We start from the raw sequence: 14,459 nt of genomic DNA, 5'->3' as shown, positions 1-14,459 counted from the left end.
CCCCTTGCCCCATTATGACAATGTGCACACCTGGCAAAATAAGTTGGGCCTGGCTGCTCTAGATAACCCCTATGCAAAGTGAATTTGAGCCTCTGTTTTCATGACTCCCTATCATAGCATTCTAACCACCACACCACAAGTCAAACACTCCAGTGCACTCTTTTTGAAGCTGGGCAGCAAAGATTGAGAGACACGCAAAGCTAGAAGAAAGAGAGCAAACCAGAAGATACTGAGCTCAGTGAAACAGGTGTAGCTCTGGAACATTGCAAGCCTTGGGTTCTATCCATCATCTTTGCTCCTAAGGGGGCAGATACTTCAGCACTATTCTTTATCCAGTTGATAAAATGCAAGGGGAAGTAACTCAATTTCAAAGGCCTAACCTATGGCTTAATGGTTAGCTCACTGTGCTGAGAAGTCAAAGATGCAGATTTAAGCCTCCTTTAGGCAAAAAGACGCCTAGAACCCCTCACTCTTTATGCACACGCTCTGTGTGCGCGCAGATGTGCATAACCTACATGGAGACATGCCCGTAGTGTAGAACCAGGGCCAAAATGGGCAGATGGCTAGAAAACTACCACACGAAGGGAAACAGAATTCCTTCATTGATTTTCTTTGGCATCACATAACCACATATATAAGGCAAAACTCACATACAGAGATTGTGACCGGTGCATCATAAATTGTCTTTGAAATGCCATCATTCCTGATACGTCATAGAATGCAAATAAATGCCAGAGAGTCAAATAGTAATCCCTAGAGAAAAGTCCCAAAATATGAGCTTTGCACAAGTACCTACATAATTTTGGGGATTTTAGGTAGTAGAACATCATGGTATCTACTTCTATGCCTTCTGCTACCACCCATGGAATGTATTCACACCTGTGAGTGTTTTACAATACATTGCCCTCTACACTGTACCTATATAAATACAGGCCATATCCTCGCCATTCCTTTAACTTGTACCCTGACTACACATGGACTCCTGTGGAGCATGCTATCATGGGGCTATTCACTGTAACATAGAAAGATTGAGAGTCATTTTGCATAAGTATCTACTGTGGGTTTCCTAGCACAGCAGAATCATTCTGCCTTTTTGTCTTTTGGTTCACTGAGCATAGCAAGAGAGAATGTGGTTGATAAGCAAGCCATATGAAAAGTTTGGGGGTTACTACAAATTATTGTATTAACCATATAGCAATATAATATAATATAAACTATACTATCATGCAATTGTTTGACAACAATATTGTATATTATCAATATTTGTTATCATATAGTGTTATATTATAACAATATTATTATATTATTGTCAGGTAAACTGACACCTTTGGAACCAGTCAGTCATTTCAGGTAAAACAAATCACTTAGGATTGAACCTGAGGACAGTCCCCCAAAGGGAGTGAGCCTACTTATATAGATTTTTTTTTGAATGAATAGGTGCCCTTTAGCAGTAAGAGTTTGTACAGTGTAATGTGGTATGCAGAAAGGGTGAAATTATGATTGGTGGTGGTGACCACCTATGAACTGATGAGTGCATTCCCAGAGAGTGCATTCACAGCTGAGGGAAAAATCATATAATTTGGCTTTTCTTCAACAATCGGAAGAAATTTGGGGTAGGTAAGGCTGGAGAACTAAGTTTTATTTTAAGGAATTGGTAACATTCTGCAAAAAAGGGCAGGGGGGAAAAAACACTTCCAAAAGAGTGACACTTTTCCCCCTTGGCAAAATTAACTTCCTCACTATTGACCAGGTTGCAGAGATTTGATGCCTGCTCGGAAGATGGGACGAGAAAGAGTCTAGCTAATACCCTCTTTTCAGCAGCTATTCATAGCTCTCTTGAAGAAGACTGACATTAACATTAGCAGAAACTGTCTGAGCTTGGGTATGCAGCCTGACCTCAAGGGGCAGCATAACTACAGAAGGTTTCTTAGAAACAGTGGTTGGTCTGGTTATCTTAGGCAGAGGAAACAGATGTGAATGGGCAACCCTTACTCTCATATGTCTAAAAGCCTTCATGAAGCTAGGTCATGGTGGAGAAAAGGAGAGAGGGTTACATTGCCAACTGAAAAAGAAGATGTATTCTAAAGAGTTTCAGCTATAGACCTGTTTTTCAGGAAAAAGATTAGTCAGCCTTCCAGAGCTGGATGCAACTGGTGAAGCAAACAGATGAAACAACAATGAAGTTAAGTGGCTCTCCATAGGATAAACGTCTCTTGTCTCTTTGCCCCACTATGCCTGGTTTCTTCTTCATGGTGCACAGTTTTTCAGTTACAAAGGAATAAAAAGGTGCTTCAGCAGCACCTCAGAACAAGGTAAAGAGATGGAGGAGCAATGGGAGGATTGAAATCCGTGGTGCAGAAGCTGTTGGAATAATTTGTTTGGTATTATCCCAATGACAGCATATGGCAGAAAACTTTGGTGTAACAGTTGCAGTACACTGTGTAGAGTAGCTAAGTAGAGACAAATGTGAATTCTTCAATCAAGCTCATCACTAATACTATTCAAGAGAAAAGCTTAATCCAATGAAAATTATGCAGTCTCTGCATTTTTAATAGTATTTTTCTTTCTCAACGATGTTTTTTTACTTCAAGTGGGCAAAATCCTGAAGTCCTGACTCAGATTTTACTCAGCCCCTGATTTTCAGTGTCTACAGAATAAGTGAAAATAGACAGATACAGCTCTTAGTCAGTGGGGGGAGTAGGTGCCCCTCATTCTCTTGTGCAGATTGTCACTCCAGCAGGGAGAGCTGGGCCTGCTAGCCTGATACACACTCCGTTGCGAGGAAGTGGACAGAAGGGCTTGGGTAGTAGAACAAACCATGGTTCTGCCTCCCCAAATTACAAGATGAAGTAGCTGGGCTCAGACACACTAGGTGTTGTGATGGAGGAAGCTTACTCCTTTCCAGAGAAATGGGGAACAGGAGGATACGGTGACATTAAGTCAAAATTAATTTTCTGATCAGCTCCTGATCAGCTATATACCACACTTTGCATAATACAGACTGTAAAATTGCAGCCTTGCTCCAAGTGAGGACAAGAGGATTGGGCTCTGTGTTAGATAATCAATGTGATACTGAAGAATTATTTTAGCCAGTCTTAATCATAAAAGATAATATTACAAACTTACTGGTGATGGCGTTCTTGACTGCTCATATATGCTACTGCAATAACTTGTTTATACTTAATGTGTTTATGAATATTCTATGTATTTGAAGAACTGCTGAGCAGGAGCGTAACTAAGGGGGAGGGGGCCGGTGATTGGGACAGTAGCCCCAGGCAACAACTTAAGGGAAGGGCACAAAAATAACAGCTGCCACCATCAGCAGCCAGGAGCTGCCACTGCCCTGTGTGATGATTGCTCTGTTATGCCTCGGCTGCTAAGGCATTTCATAATTTTACTCTGTCAATACTCAGAGCCAGGAAAAAAATGTTATTTCCCCAGTCAGTATGACACTCTACAATACACAAGGCAAAAAATGTTGATCACAAATATAAGTTGAGGAGTCCAATCTAAGTGGCACTAGTTAAATGGGAGTTTGAGTGTGCCTTTACTTATGAGAAATTCTGCACTGGAAAACAGTATTCTGCACATGCCCACAGATTCATTTCTCTACCGTGAATCTCTCTGAGATATATAAGTGGCATTTGAACAGTACTCTGTAGAGTGCCCCCGCTAATTCTCAGTTTAATTTTTTTAATTAAAATTATTTTTCACTGTCAATCTATTAATAACCTTTTCTCACTCCAATATAATAGCATCCTGCCCTTCTATTCCTACAGTCTAGGTTATATAAAAATATCACCAGAAAAATTAAAAAAGGAAAATGTAGCATGTCATACACAAGGAATATTTAAAAAGAATCATGACAAATTTTATGATTTTGCGCACAGAAATTTTCAGAAAATGAATTGGTACAATATGGTACCACATTCAAATGTCTTTGCTCCATCACAGAATGTGGCTGGAGATTGGGCTGTCAGGGGACAAGTAGTTCCTGGGACAGCCACCTCTCCATTCATGCAAGACATGTATCTTTATTGGGTCTTTGGGAGAAGGCAGGAGGTTGAGGGATGAATAGAAGTTCCACTTCCATCCCCTGCTGTTCCTTGTCTGGGCTATGTGAAGGAAAATTACTGAATGCTTTTCATGGCTTCTCCCTTTCTGAATATGGAACTATCAGGACACCCAGAAGCCATTCTCCTGTGGTTGCTGCCTTGTGCTCCATTCCCTAAAATAGTGGTATTGTTTGAACTGCATTCCCAAAATGCATTCTTGCTGATGCCCGTAATTTGTCCTGGAGCACCTGTATGTTAAATTACAGCCCTTTACTCTGTCACCTCTTTAGCTCTGCTCTCCTCCCCCATACTTTCTCACACTTTGATATTATGAGTCTGACTGGTTACCCGTTTTGGGGCTCAGGAAGGAATTCTGTCAAATTGGCTTTTGTGGGGACTTGGCTTTAGAGTAATAAGGAAAAAAAGACCATGATTTAAAAACTGTGCCTTTAATAACCTTTGACATTTCATCACAATGTATAGCTGCTCTTCAATGTGGGTGAGAGGCTAAGAGGAGACAGATAAACAGTGAGAGAGACAGAAGGTGATTGGTGGAACAAGATAGTCCTAAAGAAAAGGAGGATGCCTTAAATTTTAGCAGACGGAGGCATTCCATATGTGTAACCTCATTTCTTCCTTCAGAGGATGAAGAGGAGGCGTTGTGCAAGGGTGGGGGGGCAATTGTAGGCAGTTAAGCTGAAGGGTGTCAACCGTGCTATTGGTTCTTTTAAAGGAAGGCTAGGTTTACTCCCAAGTAAGTGCTTGGTAATTTTATTTTTTGGAGATGTGATTAATTGCTCCTGTGAAGAGCTATATCATCTAGTACATGGGGCACCCCACAGGCTCAGAAATATGGCAGCAGAGGAACAGCAATCAACACTGCCACCCTCTCCCCCCGCCACCAAATTTCAAGACCCATGAGCCAGATGACATAGCTCCATTGGCTGGTTCTGGCCTGCAGGCTGGAAGTTAAGCATCACTGGGCTACTCAAAGCATGTGAAATTAAGTGCTTAAGTCTTTGAACTTGAAATAAGCCTAAATTGTGAGAAGTAGGCATAGTAGTGAGCCCACTGGAGAAGAGCAGGAGCCAAATCACAGGCAAAATCAGAGGGCAGGAACCAAGTTACTAGACCCAGTGGGAAATCCAGAGGCAGGATCCATATCACAGGGTGAGCTAAGGGGCAGGAATCAGAGAGCAAGTTATCAAATCCAAAGAAAATTTCCAGAAGTCAGAGTTCAGGAACAGAGAGCTGAACAGGATCAGAAACCAAAGAGCACAGAATCAGAAAGGCTTATCACAGAAAACCTTCAGAAGATCTGTTCGTTGCCTGGTCTAACATGTGGAACTAAATGAGGAGGCTGCTTTCCCCAGAAGCCAATCAGGATGCCCAAACAGTATCCAGCTGGTCTGTTAACTGGGATAGGGCTACCAGTAAGAGTCCCCAGGCATATATGGCTAACTAGGTAATTAGCCCAGCCTAGACTGCCTGTTAGGGCCCCTGACATCAATCTTATTGGGGATTTATACATCATGGGCTAAATCCCGTTTCATTTTATACATTTAAATGGCACTCACATAGTCATGGGACTGCAATTTTTGGCACTTACACACAGCTTAGGTTCAACATGTATACTTTTGTCTTACATTTCCCTACTCAACACGCTCAGTAGGCTGCACTATGGTTGCTTTGCTGCTTGGATGAAATAGACTCAACAAAGCACATGTGGAGCACCATGTAAGGGCTGAAACTATGTAAGTCTGAAAAACCACAAATAGCAGCTGTATGATACCAAAGGAGCAGTACCCTTCAACCTTATGAAGCCCAGGGAGAAAGAGATATAGAGTCTGTGTTTTCTGTCGCCTGCTGGAGGGTTTGATCCTCTGTTTCATACTTCCCAAGCAGTGATCAGGACATGAGTTAGACTGGGCACTAGCCTAGCTTTTGATGCTGGCCCCCTGGGTAGTGAGGTGGAGAAGATTTGTGGGTCTAGAAAGAGGAAAAAGAAAGGTAGAGAGAGAGTTTCACTGAGACGGATGCTACCTTAGATGCCAGGAGCCCTACATTCTAGCCTGGGCCTATGCCCCAGTGAAATTTTCCCACCTGTGTTTTATCTATCTCATCCAAAGAGTATTAAATGTGAGGTGCAGTAAGCCAGCTTCAGGAGAAGGTGGAAGTAGAATCATAAGGTCAGACTGAATGACTATGGTAGTCCAGGGCTGTCCAACTTCTGCATGCTGCTGGGCTGCATGTTGCATTGCATGAGCACCCCGCTTACCATGGGTACCCCCTTGCTTCACCACGCCATACCACATGGCTCCCCCAGCTGTACTGAACTATATTGCATGGCCCTCTACCATGGGTACCATCTCTGCATTGCACTGTGCCAACATCCTCACAACACGCTACCACCCTCTCTGCACTATGCCAGGCTGCATGGCTTCCCCTGCCATGCTGCATGAGGTCCCCAGGTTCCCCAAGTCCTTCTCTGTGGACTTTCTCAGAGGCATGAAGCAGACGTTGAAAGAGGAAGGGGGAGCCTGAAGACTCCATCAGCAGTAGCAGAGAGCAGTGGAGGAAGCAATGCCCAGACTGGGACCCCAGTGGACACAAGGTAACCCTTCAGGCCACTAGTTGGACAACTTGTCGTTCTGCACTGTGTCAAGTATCCACTAATTCTCACATAGAGACCAATAAACTGATGTTGAACTAGATTATACTCCTTAGTAAGACATTTGATCTTGGTATAAAACCATCAAGGGGTAGGTAATCTAGTTTATCCCTTAGTAAGCTGCTCCAGTGGTACATTGGTTAAAGTAAACACACTTAAATACATTTAATGTATTTTTAAAGCTGTTTGGGGATATCTCATGCCTGCATGACTGCTATGCCACTAGACAGTTTCTTTTTATACACTAGTATATATTGTTTAATAAAGTTTTAGGGGTCAATGAGTTAGTGGGCATTTTGCTGATGCCCCTAATTTGTCCTGGGGCACCTGTATGTTAAATTACAGCCCTTTACTGTCACCTCTTTATCTCTGCTCTCCACCCCCATACTTTCTCACACATTGATATTATCTCATTCCCATATGCACACATTAATTCTATCAATCACTCAGCCTTAAATGCACTCATGCATCAGTAATTTATACAGTTATTCACTTTTGCTGGCTGGTTTAGAATATTTAAGCAGGTATGTGTTTACACTTTAGTTGACTGGGTGTACCTCAAAATATTAAACCATAGCAAGAGCAGAGCCACACTAAACAGAAACATTAGTATCTCCTGGCTTATTACACACGCAGCCTGTTTCTGTGTGTTGTATTCCTATCATAGTTATGCTGCAATTTTAAAAAATGTTTAAAAAAAGATTGATATATTATGTGATTTCTGGGCAAGTGTAATGAATCAGGTTTGCCACAGGAAAAGGCATAAGGTTTGCAGATATTAAATATTAGGTTACTTCCTTTGATCTGTCTGTATGTATATTCCATGTGCAAGGGGACTGCTGTCTCTTTTATAGATATTTAAGACTAAAGCATCACTTGAGAATCCTCTCTCTACGCTTGGTTCTCCCTTCAGACAATATCAAGAAAAATATTTGTGGGGAAATGTACACTCTGTATATGTGAAGGATTCAGAAGGAAGCAGAAGGTATATACAGGCTTGTGTGGCTAAAATGCACATTTAGACATCCACATACAAATGGACTGATTTGAATTTAGTTCAGCATTTCCAGCTCTCATTTATTTTGGTGAAAGAGACAAACCCAAATCCTATTCTATCTTCTAGATGTCTTAGCTTTTGCTTATTCCAAAAGTAGACATCCAGCTCAGGAGCATGATCCTATTTCATCTGGGAAAGTGCATAGTTCTTCCATTCTTGCAATGTACCTTATGTACTTATGGACCCCTCTCAGGCATTTCTTTCTTTAAACGAACTGAGCAAGGTTCATTATTATTTTTTTAAACATGGTCAGAAAAGGAGGTGGTAGTGCCATTACCCATTTCCTAGGGAGCACTCACCTGCGTAGTTGGAGACCTGGTCACCTGAAACTGAAGGACCTGAACCTGTTCAGCCTCAGCAAGAGGAGGCTGAGGCGGGACCTGGTGGCTGCCTACAAGCTCATCAGGGGGGATCAACAACAAATAGGCAGTGCTCTTTTCTCCCCAGCACCACCTGGGGTGACAAGGAACAATGGTCATAAACTGATGGAGAATAGGTTTAGGTTAGAGATCAGAAGGCAATATTTTACAGTTAGGGTGGCCAAAATCTGGAACCAGCTTCCCAGGGAAGTGGTCCTCATCCCTACCTTGGGCAAATTCAAGAGGAGGTTGGATGATCACCTGTCTGGGGTCTTGTGAACCCAGCATTCATTCCTGCCTGTGGCAGGGGGTCAGGCTAGATGATCTGTTCAGGTCCCTCCTGACCCTAGCTACTATGAAACTATGAGTTCAACTCCCTCCTCAGTCTGAGAGAAAGAGATACCTAGCTATGAGAAAATAAGCTATTCTAGATATGGATTTTCACCACCCATTGTATTGAAGGTCTGCCACTGTGTAGAAAATAATTTAAATTTATTGGGCCAGACAGAGAATGAGGGAATGTGCCTTTGTAGTCAAGTGATTAGGGTAGTCATCAAGGACAGGAAATTTGGGTTCCACTCCTAGCTCTAAAGACTGTTTTGTGTTTTACGTTAAACAGTTATTGGAAACCATAATCTAGGGGTGAGTCATCTTTCCTGACAGCTGGGGTTTCAATTAACAGCACTAAACCCTTCTTTCTCATTACTTGGGTGACTGCTCTTAGTACCAGGGTATAATATAAAAGGTGGGCAGTGGGGCCACCACAACCCCTTCCCATTGAAAGAAAAGAGTATGCCCTATTCACTTCTTTGAGGGAAAGTTTGTAGGCACTAACCTTTGGGACAGGATTCCAGGTTGCAGATCCTGAGTGGATGGATCTCTGCAGCCCTGGGTGAATTTCCTAAGCCTCAGGGAGGTGTGGGATTGTAGATGTACCCTGTGCTCAGTATTGCCTGGTGGTAAGTTCCAGATGGCCACCTGCTCAGTAACCTGGTTGTTTTGGATTGCACTCTCAGTGCCTCTCTGTCCCTATGTATCAGGTGCCAAGGCACCTAGGATGGGTTCTAGAATCCAGTTGACTAAATGTTAGGCTCCACATTGCCTTGTCCCATTTTTGGATATAGGTCTTACATAGGATCATATGAAAATAGGGCTGGAAGGGACATCACAAAGTCATATAGTCCAACCCCCTGCTCAAGGCTCTCTCACTAAACCATCCCAGCCAAATGTCTGTCTAACCTGCTCTTGAAAACTCCAAGGATGGTGATTCCACAGTTTCTCTAGATAGCCTGTTCTAATGACCACCCTCATAGTCAGAAAGTTCCTCCTAATCTCCCATGTACATTTCCCCTGTTGAATCTTGAGGACATTGCTCCTAGTTCTCTCCCCTATGACTACAGAGAAAAGCCCATCTCCATCATCTCTGTAATTGCTCTTCAGGCATTTGAAGACTTATCAAATCCCTTCTCTTTTCCAGACTAAATAGCCCTCTTTCAGCCTTTCCTCATAAATCTTGATTTCTAGGCCCCTAATCATTTTTGTTAGTCTCCTCTAGATTCTTTCCAAACTGTCTACATTCTTCTAAAAGTGTGGGACCCAATGGATATAGTACTACAGGTGAAGCCTTACCAGTGGTGAATAGAGTGGAAGAATCACTTCCCTTGATTTGCACGTGACGCTTCTGTTAATACAGCCCAGAATGCCGTTGGTCTTTTTTATAACAAGAGCATACTAATAGTTCATATTTAGCTTTGGTTCACTGTAACCATCAGGTACTTTCACTGCAGCAAGTAGGTCATTTCCCAGTCTGTATTTGTACATGCAGTTTTTCTGTCCCAAGTGCAGGACTATTCTGTCCTAAATGCAGTATAGCCCACTTTAGGATCTAAAATCCTATTCACAGTGAATGCTGTGATGGTGGGGCGGATGGAGCGTCCCCCAGGAGCACGGGGACCCCCACCCCTCTGGTTCAGCGATTGGCTGTGGGGGGACCCCAAGTGCCCCCCCAGATCCAGGAGGCACCAGTCACTGAGCAGGGGGGCGGGGGAGGGGAGGGGGTTCCCCACATGCTCACCGGCGGACCTGCAAATGGACCAGAAGTGTTTCTGGTCCACTTTTGGGTTCGCTGTCAAGCATGCAGGGGACCCCCCCCACACTCCCATGAGATGCTGCATCTGACCCAGCATTTCAGTATTCACAAGACACCTTGTTCCTTGAGGTGTGTAGAAAAAACATTTAAAGCTGTCTCTATGTCTGAATCATCGAATTATTCCGAATCTCTCTGAATCGATTCGGAGGGTTCCAGCTCAATTCAGAGAAATTAGAGGGTCTCCTGATTTGATTTGGATTCAGAAATTTGGCCGCCAAATTGGGCCAAATCTCCACTGAATCAAATCAGTGACTGAAGCTGCGCACAGCCTGAATAAACAGCATGCGTGGGATCTCATGGAAAGTCTATATTCAAGCTAGGGTTTGAAATCAGGCCTGAGTGCTTGCTAAGGGCTTTAACCACAACTAGCTTCTGCACTAAGCAAATGTCTGTATACAATATTTTATTTTTTTGCCTTGCATATTCCATAATAGGTGATAATCTTTTAGCAGCTATGTCAGAAAGTAACGTATTCACCATTGTATATTGTTTTTCCCATTAAAACTATGATTTTGTTTGTTGTGAATACTGTGCTCAGTTTGTTTCAGACACACTGCAATGCTAGTGTTAGAGGCAGACAAATTATTAATACTTAAGGTGTTTGGTGAATGTAGTGATTTAAAAAATAATATTAGAAGGTCTGATTTTTGAAAGAAAACAGCAATGCACTTACTTAGCCGGTATTAAGTGGAGTGCCCCAGAGGTTAGTCCTGGGGCTGGTTTTGTTCAATGTCTTCATCAATGACCTGAAAGATGGCATAGAGTGCACCCTCAGCAATTTTTCAGATGACACCAAGCTGGAGGGTAGGGCTGGGATTCAGAGTGACCTAGACAAATCGGAGGATTGGGCTAAAAGGAATCTCATGAAGTTCAATAAGGACAAGTGCAAAGTCCTGCATTTAGGACGGAACAATCCCATGCACCAGTACAGGCTGGGGGCTGACTGGCTGGGGAATAGCTCTGCAGAAAAGGACCTGGAGGTTACAGTGGACAATAAGCTGAACATGAGCCAATGGTGTGCTCTTGTTGCAAAGAAAGCTAATGGCATACTGGGCTGCATTGGTAGGTATGTTGCTAGTAGGGCAAGGGAAGTGATTGCTCCCCTCTATTCAGCACTGGTGAGGCCACATCTGGAATACTGTGTTCAGTCTTGGGCCCCCCTCCCAAGAGAGAAAAGACTGAGGGAACTGGGTTTATTTAGTCTAGAGAAGAGGAGATTGCAAGGGATTTAATAGCCTTCAACTACCTGAAGGGGGGTCCAAAAGAGGATGGAGCTAGACTGTTCTCAGTGCTGGCAGATGACAGAACAAAGAGCAACGGTCTCAAGTTGCACCAAGAGAAGTTTAGGTTAGATATTAGGAAGAATTTTCTTACTAGGAGGGTAGTAAAACACTGGAACAGGTTACTCAGAGAGGTGGTGGAAGCTCCATCCTTAGAGATTTTTAAGACAAAGCTTTGGCTGGGACGATCTACTCAGGGATGGCCCTGCCTTGAACAGGGGGTTGGACTAGATGACCTCATGAGGTCCTTTCCAACCCTCATTTTCTATGATTCTATGATTTACTGTTACGTTTAGTGATACAGTTAGTTTTTCAACTGAAATATTTCTTGTAGTGGTGTACTTTGGATTTGACATAAGTAATTAGAAGCAAAAACTAAGGTTAAAAGCCATTCTTGTTATTGCATCATGTGAACTGATCAACTAAAGCATTGCTTTATCTATAGTTCTAATAGCAAACATGAGAAGTCTGCTGAGCTCCTCTGAAATGGAATAGGGAGTGTAATACTTTCCTAATCTGTAGATGGGAGTCCAGATCTGTGACCACTTTCTCCTGCAGTCAGAGTCATATATGTGATTGACAGTGCTTTGTTATCAGTGGGCAGAGAAGGAAGAATGCTGTCACTTGAAAAATACAGACTTTTTTCTTCCCAAAAAATAATCATACAGAACTGTGACTCACTCACTCACTTGAAATTTTAGGGATTAAAAAATAAGATTATTAAATCTGCATTTTGAGAAGGAATTATAAAAAAATCACTTAACTTCTTTTAATAAGCTCCCTCATCTTAAATTCATAGTGAAATCTTCCCCTTGCATTACAATTCTAAAGCAAAGGGACTGGAATAACTAAGGCACACATCTTACCCTCCAAATGCACTCACTTTCTCTCTCAGAAGTTTTGTCTTTAACACCCATTACCATAGCATCTAAGTTCTAACTAGCACTATTTGCACTAAAATGTGTGCTCATCTAGAAAAGTTAAAACCAATTATATCAAATTCATATAAAATTCAGAAAATTATCACTCTGACAGTTCAGGGCATTAGTATGTTGCATTTACATAACACTTCTCAGCATAAAGGATTTGAAATGTGCTATAAAAATGAGTCCAGGCCTGAGTTCTAGTCTCGCTAGTTTTGTGGCAAGCACCGCATACTCTGCTGAAGTTCACCTCTGTGAACGTGGCAGCTGTTTAACAGTAAATTGAACATAATAGTGTAGGAAAGAAATGATAAAGGCTCCTCCATTTGATTAAAGTTGCAAGGTGATTAAGGTAGCAAGGTGATTATGGTAGCAATGTAATTACCCACAGTGGAATTTGCCAGGATATGAGGGTGAACACACTTTTTCTTGCAAGGGTTATGGCACTTTGATGTTACTTCTCCACAAGATGGCACATCTCATATCACAACACTTTCCACCACAATTCTGTTCTCACTGGTGACAGATGACAGAACAAGGAACAATGGTCTCAAGTTGCAGCAAGAGAAGTTTAGGTTAGATATTAGGAAGAATTTTCTCACAAGGAGGAGGGCAATAAAACACTGGAACAGGTTACCCAGAGAAGTTGTTTACTCTCTATCCTTGGAGATTTTTAAGACCCGGCTAGACAAAACCTTGACTAGGATTATCTAGTTGGGAATGGTCCTGCATTGAGCTCCTGAGGTCCCTTCCAACCCTAATTTTCTATGATACTATGATTGGCTCAGCCCTAAATTCACAAGGAAGAATGGGGCCTGTTGGTTCATCAACAATTCTACCTGCAGCCCTATGGTTTTCTAGATGCCTCCCATCCATGTCCAACAATATCTAGCTTAAAAATATAATCAAGGATAGTGCCTAATTTTCTGTAGCTACCATCTGGGCTGTAGGGGTGGTAGTGAGATCAGTCACTGCAGATCATACCAAAGGTAGTTTTAACATATCTAGCTTGGGTACTGTTAATAGCCCAGTGTTCAGCTTGGACAGTGTTCAACCTGGATAGTTACTCACTTCCTTACAGGTTTCTACAGAAGCTGCCACCAGCAGTATTTGCATGAGTGCATCAAAAAAGTCTTGACTTTAAAGACTAACCCGTGGTGGTTTTAAATCTCTCTTTTCTAAGTCCTGGTGCTCCACTTTGAGCTTTCAATTTAGCTTTAATTAAAGTATTTGTTATTCCTTATTTGGACAGTGACATTTCAGTTGCTCCAGGGAAAAAGTAAATTGCCCAATTCTTTCATTTCTCTGTATTGCCATTAGTTAAGAAAGAATCCATTGCTTTGGCTGAGGACAGCGATTGATGTAATACTACATATTACTGTAACCTGTAACTTAAAGGTGGCATATTTGCATGAAGTACTCATGTGATGTTAAATACAATTCTGCTATCAAAGTACATTGCAGCCTATCATTTTCTGTATCTGGGAAGCTACTCAACTGGGTTTCATAGTCTGGTCACTGATAGTTTCACAATGGATGTTTATTTCTTAGAATTACAGCTTTCTGTAATTACTGTGTGAGAGGATGTGTCATCTAATCAAGAACTGGAGGAGAAAACAAGGGGAAAACATAGTAAGAGTCAAGCATCTTAGCCACCTAGAAGTGAGGCTGCAGCAAACAGATGCAAAATGCCACCTTAGAGATGCAAATATTTGGTACTTTTATGCTAAAATGTCAGCTACCAGAAATGCATCTTGGGAAAATATTTTATAAAATGGACCCAAGTTAAGGATTTTTATGATCATGGGGTAATCACAAAGGAAGCATTTTCTATAAAAAGGTGGAGTTTCCACCTTTTTAGGCGAAGTATTTTGGATACAAAAGAAAATAACATTTTTCAAGCTGAGGACTTGTGTGTTTCAAAGAGTTAGTACTCTTATTTTCCATGGATATTCTGTTCCTATA

Source organism: Alligator sinensis, unplaced genomic scaffold (assembly GCF_000455745.1).
Source record: "Alligator sinensis unplaced genomic scaffold, ASM45574v1 scaffold218_1, whole genome shotgun sequence".
In the NCBI taxonomy this organism is placed as follows: Eukaryota; Metazoa; Chordata; order Crocodylia; family Alligatoridae; genus Alligator; species Alligator sinensis.
Note: the sequence above shows the minus strand (reverse complement) of the source record.